Raw genomic sequence first — 7,309 nt, 5'->3', positions numbered from 1 at the left:
AAGCTCCCCGTCACTTGTCTGCACACAGTGGCATTGGCAGTTACTCAGATAATCATTTAAATTAAAAAAGCCTTTATCTGCGAAAGAAAGAAAGATGAGTTCCTGACCTATGGAAATTGTTCAATAGATATTGAATGCATGAATAAATTAATGAAAACATGAATGAACAGTGGCTGGAATAAAGTATGTACCTTACATAATGCTCAAGTAGGCCTTGAAAAAGACTTTTAAAGACTCTTTAAAAATAAATGAGTAAGAGGGAACCAGCAGTTAGCGTAATGGCTATGTCGCTGAACTCCCATGTAGCCGACCGCGGTTCGAAACCCAGTGGCTTAAACTCAAGCCGGGTGGGTGTATGTGAGTGCCCAAGATCACGAGAGGAGAATGGAGAAGAAGGGATTGTGGCTGGCCATCCCTGCTGGGTGATGATTTCTCACTTTCTATCTCTCTGTCTCTCTCTGTCTTTCTGGTGAGCACACGTACCCTATAGCAAAAACCTCTTCCCTCTCCCCCCCAAAAAATTAAAAATTTTTAAAAATTTAAAAAAATAAATGAGTAAGAAATGCATATGTTTTGTTTTGCTCCAAACAGTATGTAAAACAAATAACTGGAAATGGCAGAATTCCTGTATAGGAATCTGGCTTTTAAAAATTGCCTAAATGACCTTCAGTCCTGATTTAGAGATTCTATAAGAGCTGTTGTCTTTCTAGAGACACAAGGAAGAATATTCCAAAAATAAGAGCTACCTAGAGAAAAAGGGATTGTCCCATCTTTGAATGTGTCCTGTGTACATGATCACCTGCTTAAAAAGCTAAGGAAGGAATTATCAAGTTGGGTAGTGTAGAAGATTGTTTGCAAAAATGGCTGTGGTGGGGCCAGCAGGTAGTGTGGTGATTAGGTATGCTGGATTCCCACATGGCCAAGTGTGGTTCGAATCCCGGACCTGGCGGCTTGCTTTCTCACTTTCCCTCACTCTCTTTCCAGGCAGTAAGTCTTAATATTTTACATAAATTAATTCTTAAGCCTCACAACAACCAGTGAGAAATATGTTTTTAAACTGAACCGAAGGTCAGCAGGTGGCATGTTGGTTAAGGTCCAAGACTCCCACACGGCCTACCACAGTTTGAGTTCTGGACCTGGAAGCTTGAAAATCCATGCCAGGTGAGTGTGTGTGCATGTCCAAAATTCTAAGGAGAATGGAGGAGAAGGGATTGCAGCACAGCCATCTTTGCTAGGGGTGATTTCTCACTTCCCCTCCCTTTGTTTCTCTCCAGCAAAAGCACCCAGCCTATGGCAAAAACCTAAAATAAATAAATAAATACTGAACTGATTTTATAGACATAGATACCATGGCAGAAAGCTTAAGGCACAGAGTAAAGTCCAGTCTAGAGCTGGAACCCTGAAACCCTAAAGCTAGAACTCTTGCTGTTAGTCACATTACACTGCCTCTTCCTATCTGACCTAAAGGGGAAAGAAGATGGTCCCAGAGACTATACTTACAGTCACAAAACCTGGTAATTATTACTTCCCAATGCTTTCACCAGGCTTTCTTTACAGAGCCTGGGATTTCACCAAATACCTTACTCATTTTCCAGACTCTTCTACCCTGAAAGTCATTTTTCTTATTGCCTGTTTCTGAAGTCTCACTCTTAAGCTTGAAATTTAAAACACACACTCAGGTTCCAATATGAGTTTCTATCCTATCCGGAATTGGAAAAGTGTCTAAATTAAGTTTAGAAAACACATGAGATATGTTTATGCAAAAGGCTGAACTAAGGAATCAATTCTAAATAAAACAACAAAAGCAGATTTAATCATGCCTAATATCCAAGATGGTTCAGGGTTTTCTTGTTGTTGTTTTTTTGTTTTGTTTTGTTTTGTTTTGTTTTGTTTTGTTTTCCCAACCATGGTCTTCCTACAGCTCAAAATAGTTACGAAATATCTCAAATTGCCACTTTTCTTGTTGAATACAATGGACTGCCCCCACCCTTCAACCATAATTAAACCAGTACAATGGGGGGATAAAAAAAGACAAGAAATGTGTTTATTCTGACATTTCCTGCACAGTTTGGTAGTGTATAGCTTTTTGCCATGCGATCTCTTTATGAGAACGCTACTTGCCAAACTGGATGAAACCAACATATACGTACTTTTCTAGAAATTTCCTCTGGATTGTCTAATGCCCCATTAAGGAAAGCAGTATTACTCATTTCCCAACCATTGTTTTTTGTTTGTTTCTTTTCTTTTTATTTTAGACATCTCTTGGGGCCCTGGTGCAGTATCTTCAACACAAACAGGCATGCACACACACACACACACACACACAGTACAGTTTAGTAATTGTGAACTTAATTAATGGGGGATATCATCTTCCATCCTCACTCCACATCAAAGGATTTGACCATTCCCACCAGGCAGAGCACCGTGATGTCTGCTATCTGCATACAGACCTCTCTTTTGTCCAGCTATTGTCTAACGTTTTAGAGAACTTTTGCAATCTCGACTCCTTCTTGCGTATAGCTTTTTAAGGCCAGATAGGGACCCTCAACCTCTCCCACCCCTTTATTGAATGCATTAACCACTGGGCTTTCAAAAGCAAGATGCCAGTCTCGTTGTGGGAAGTTTGCATGGAACTTGTTCCTTTCTTTCTCTCCTTCTCTTTCTTTACAATACACTTTATATATTGGAGCAGTTTTAGGATCACAAAACCAAATAGCAAGCACAGAGATTTCCATCTGCCTCTGGCCCTCACACATGCACAGCCTCCTCTCCTCTCAATATCCTCCACCAGAGCGGTAAGCTTGTTAAGACCAATGTACCAACACTGACGTCATTATCACCCAGAGGCCATGCTGCAACTCCTTTTTTCCTACATCTCTCCATCCTTTACACATGCCTGGTGTGTTTCTCAAGCTGCCAGGGCCAGGATTCAAACTACAGTTGGGCATGTGGGATCTGGCTCTCTTCACACGGTACCTAACCACTGCACTATAGAAAAATTGTGATCTCATTTCATTTTTGCCCTTTGTTCACTACACTGTGGAATTTTCCCTCAAAGTGTTTTTTTACAAAAGTAATGTACGCTCAGTGCAGGGGGAAAAAAAAAAAAGTAAGAATCCCCTTTGCACATGAGACTCCACCATAGCCTCTGCTTATTCCAGTCAACCATAGAAACCTGGTATTAATGGACTCTTAAATAAGCACTCCTCACTTAATGACTGAATTCCTATCCTATGACTAGGTTGTTAAGTGAATATATCCATAAGCAAAGAGCTATAAGAGGATGTCTGTGGTGGTGTGTTACACCACCATAAGGTATGTATTTTTCTTTTCTTTCTTTTCTTTTTTTAAAATAGAGGGGGTTTTTTTAGGTTTTTTTTTAATTTAATTTTATTTTATATACAAATAGCCAGCATGATTTCTTTCACTGGGTTTATATCTTGGACAATCCATTCAAGGAAGGTCATTTAATCCAACTTGATGAAGCCTATGTACTTCCCGTACTGACGGAAACACTGACGGCACATGTTGAGGCCATACTTCTGGATCAGTCCGTGCTGGTTTGAGCACACGTGGCAAGAGCGAGAGCTCTCGCGGGTGGCTCCAGTAGAGCTGCTGATGACCCATCCTGCTTTCAGCAGGGCAACGAAGCAAAAGACTTCTTTAAAGAGAGATTTTTGCTATAGGGTGCATCTACTCACCAGAGAGACAGAGAAAGAGAGAAATCACTTCCCAGGGGTACGGCCATACTGTAATCCCTTCTCCTCTCTGGATTTTGGGCATGCATGTACATGTGCCCAGAGTGAGTTTGAAGCCACCAGGTGTGGGACCTGAACCACGGTTGACAACATGGAAGCCAGTGACATAATCATTACACCTTCTGCTAGTCCCAGAGTAAGTATTTTTCAATAGATACCATGTGACACCATGCTAGAATAATGTAAAACTATCCATAGAAAAGCACACATTAGATAAATACCAGGAAGTGACAAGACATACCATAACACGATAATTTAAATCCACAGTAGTCATTTTGATTTATTCTAAACACTACCATGGGTGCACAATAAAGTACAGATTTATAATGAAATATGTAGTCTTGCATGACTGTGCATGCTTCATGCAGTGAACACCAACTGCAGAAGCAAGACAATGACTGAGAAAAGGGATTCCCAAGACTCGTAACGACTGAGAAAGGTGATTCTCTGAGATAGAGAACTGTTCCTAAGTACGAGAGATCATTAAGCAAGTAGGTCATTAAATGAGGAGTGGCTGTACTTATTGGAAATATACAGACATATACATATATTATTGTTGGAGGGTATAACACTCACCAGAAAAAGAGAGAGAGAAAAAGAGAGATCCTTCAACTGAACCTGGTCACATTATAACCCCTTTTTCCTCCATCTCACCATCCTGTGCACACACCTGGTGTATTTCTCAAGCTGCCAGGATTCAAACTGCAGTTGGGCATGTGGGACCTGGCTCCCTCCACATAGTGCTTAACCACTGCACTACAGGACCAGCTCCTGGAAACAAATTTTTAAATCTTTAGCTCTATCCCTCCCTCCCTGCCCTTGTCTCATCAGCTCAAGTCTAGACATGCTGATTGTGTGTGTGTGTGTATGTGTGTGTATTTTAATCAATTAAAATTTATTTAGAAAAACATGCTGTGGCTTTCATATTTGTCTTATAGTAAGCCCACAGAATGACTTTTACGATTCCAGATGTCTCTAGTTGTAGAACTGCCTGTCGGAGAATTACTGTCATTTATGATATGATGGGTTTGCTAAACAAGTTAAAATACAACATTTTTTCTATCCAAATTTTACTAAAATGGAAATATTGTATTCATAAGATTCCTATTTGTCATTTACCTCTTTAAAAAAAATACTGTCCTGGGGACAACAGGTAGCATAGTGGCTAAGGTACTAGACTCCCACATGGCCTACTGAAGTTCAAATCCCCAACCTGGCAGTTTGCTTTCTCACTTTCCCTCCCTCTCTCTCTGACTATCTGCCTGGTGAGTGCATGTACCTTATAGCAAATTAAATAATAATAATAATAATTAATAAAATTAAATAATTCTTTTTAAAAATACTATCCTTAAGATTATAATCCATCCTTAAGATTATAATCCATTGAATTTGAGTAAAGTATAGTCATTTAAATAATAGCTGTGATCTACATTTAAAAATGAAAATGATCATCCAAAATTATATCTTAACGTGTTTTACATTTAAGAATGAAAATGATCATCCAAAATTATATCTTAAAGGGTCAGTAGATGGTGTAGTGGTTATGTTACTAAACTCCCATATGGCCAACTACAGTTTGAGCCCAAATCTAGTGGCATAAAACTCATGCTGGGCGCGTGTGCATTCATGCCCAAGATCCTGGGAGAAGAATGGAAGAGAAGGGATTATGGCCATCCTCCTTGGGAGGTGATTTCACACTTCTCCCTGCAGTCTGTCTGTCTGTCTTTCTCTCTCTGGCGAGCACACAACACCCTAAGGCAAAAGCCTCTTTTAAAAAATTATATCTTAAAAGAGACAAAAATTGGCCAAAATTTTTATTGTGGTTTTAGTTGTGTGCTAGTGGAATTACTCAGAGGCTGAATCCACCTTCAGGGTAACTCAGTTCTATTCACAGATATGACTGTGTGTGTGTGGGGGGGGACGTCCAGCACATGACAGGGGATAATGAAAATCCCTTGATAGGAAGAAATTCCTCATCATTAATGGAGAAGATGAAGGGTCAGGTCAAACAATGCAAAAGAATGTCCTATTTCCATGAATTCTCCATGAAACAACAAGGGTTTCTACACTGGAGAAAAGGATGGAAGGACTAAGACTGGTAGAGCTTACCTGGTTTGGAGATCTCTGCAGTGAAGAACTGGCACATACGTGGACCGCTCAGTGATGAGCTGCTCAGTGTTCCACTTTCCTTCAAATAAATAAATACATAAATAAAGTTTTAAGTTTTGTCGAAGTTATACATATGTAAGTTGTCTAATTCTACAAGGCTTGTTGTTAAGAGAAACAGGTCAGCAACCTCCCCCTCCACCATTCCCCCTTTCCTAAGGAAACTGAACTCAACTTTTCTAAATGTCATTAACTGCCTCCATTTTCCTGGTTTCTACTTTACTGTTTTCCTCCTTTTGGGAAGACTGAATTTTGATTGTGAGGTTCTTTAAGTTACATAATACATTTTAGAGACCCTTTTAAAGAAAAAGAATTTAAGATTTCAAGTGCCAAGTAAGATGAAGCCTTGGAAAGATACCTGAAGTTTCAGCTTTATTCATAGTACAGATATGTTTCACTTCACAATGGGACATATTCTGAGAAATGCCTCAGCTGATTTCATTCTTCTGTGATCATAGGGTAGACTTAAACAAATCTAGACAGTAATGCCTACTTCCTACCTAGGCTATGTGGTATAGCCTGTATTCTTCTCGTGGGACCTCCAGTGGATATGCAGTTCATCACTGACTAAGATGTTATTATGCAATGCATTACTGAAATTGGCCTCTGACCTCAAGTGAAAACATGCAATATCCACTGTATTAAATGATCTCACTTTCACCTCTAAACTGTCTTCCAAATCACATATTATGTTGGGAACACCAAATCTCTCAATAATTTCATATTCAGAAGGCTCCCCAAAAACCCACCTCCTCTATCTTTTCTATTGATTTACAAAATAGTAATATTTCTTTACTCCCACTTTTCTCAATTCCTTGTTTTCCCTCAATTATTACCCTAGAATGTATACTTAACACTATTTGTGAGGATTTTTTTTTGCATTTATTTTTCCCCAAACTTTATCAAGATAGAACTGACAAATAAAAATTGTGCATAGTCAAGATATACAACATGATGATTTGATATATCATTTGCAAAATTATTACCACAATTAAATTAGCATATCCATTCATAACCTCACATAGTTACCATTGTGTATATGTGGGAAGGGTGAGGACACTTAAGATCTATACCCTTAGCAAATTTTGAGTAAACAATACAGTATTACTAGTTATAGTCACCAGGCTATCCATTAGGTCCCCAGAACTTACTTAACTTATAACGGAAAATTTATACCTCTGATTTACATCTCACCATTTCTCCCATTTCCCAAACCTTGGTAACCACCTTTCTACAGCCTGCTTCTATGAGTTTGACATTTTTAGATCTTATATGGGTGAGATTATAAAGCATTTGTCTTTCTGTATCTAGCTGGTTTTGCTTTGCCTGTCCTCTGGGTTCACCCTTGGTGCAAATGGCAAAATTTCCTTCTTTTTATGGCTAAA

The 7,309-nt window shown here is 39.0% G+C and overlaps 1 pseudogene; it reads right to left on the bottom strand.

The window, feature by feature from the left end:
* Positions 1–3,384: 3,384 nt before the first annotated feature.
* On the bottom strand, positions 3,385–3,656 carry LOC106734594 (40S ribosomal protein S29 pseudogene; annotated as a pseudogene).
* Positions 3,657–7,309: the final 3,653 nt, after the last annotated feature.

The sequence above is a fragment of the Tupaia chinensis genome, unplaced genomic scaffold, assembly GCF_000334495.1.
Source record: "Tupaia chinensis unplaced genomic scaffold, TupChi_1.0 Scaffold000154_1, whole genome shotgun sequence".
NCBI classification, from domain to species: Eukaryota; Metazoa; Chordata; class Mammalia; order Scandentia; family Tupaiidae; genus Tupaia; species Tupaia belangeri.
This window is presented reverse-complemented; position numbering and strand designations above follow the sequence as displayed.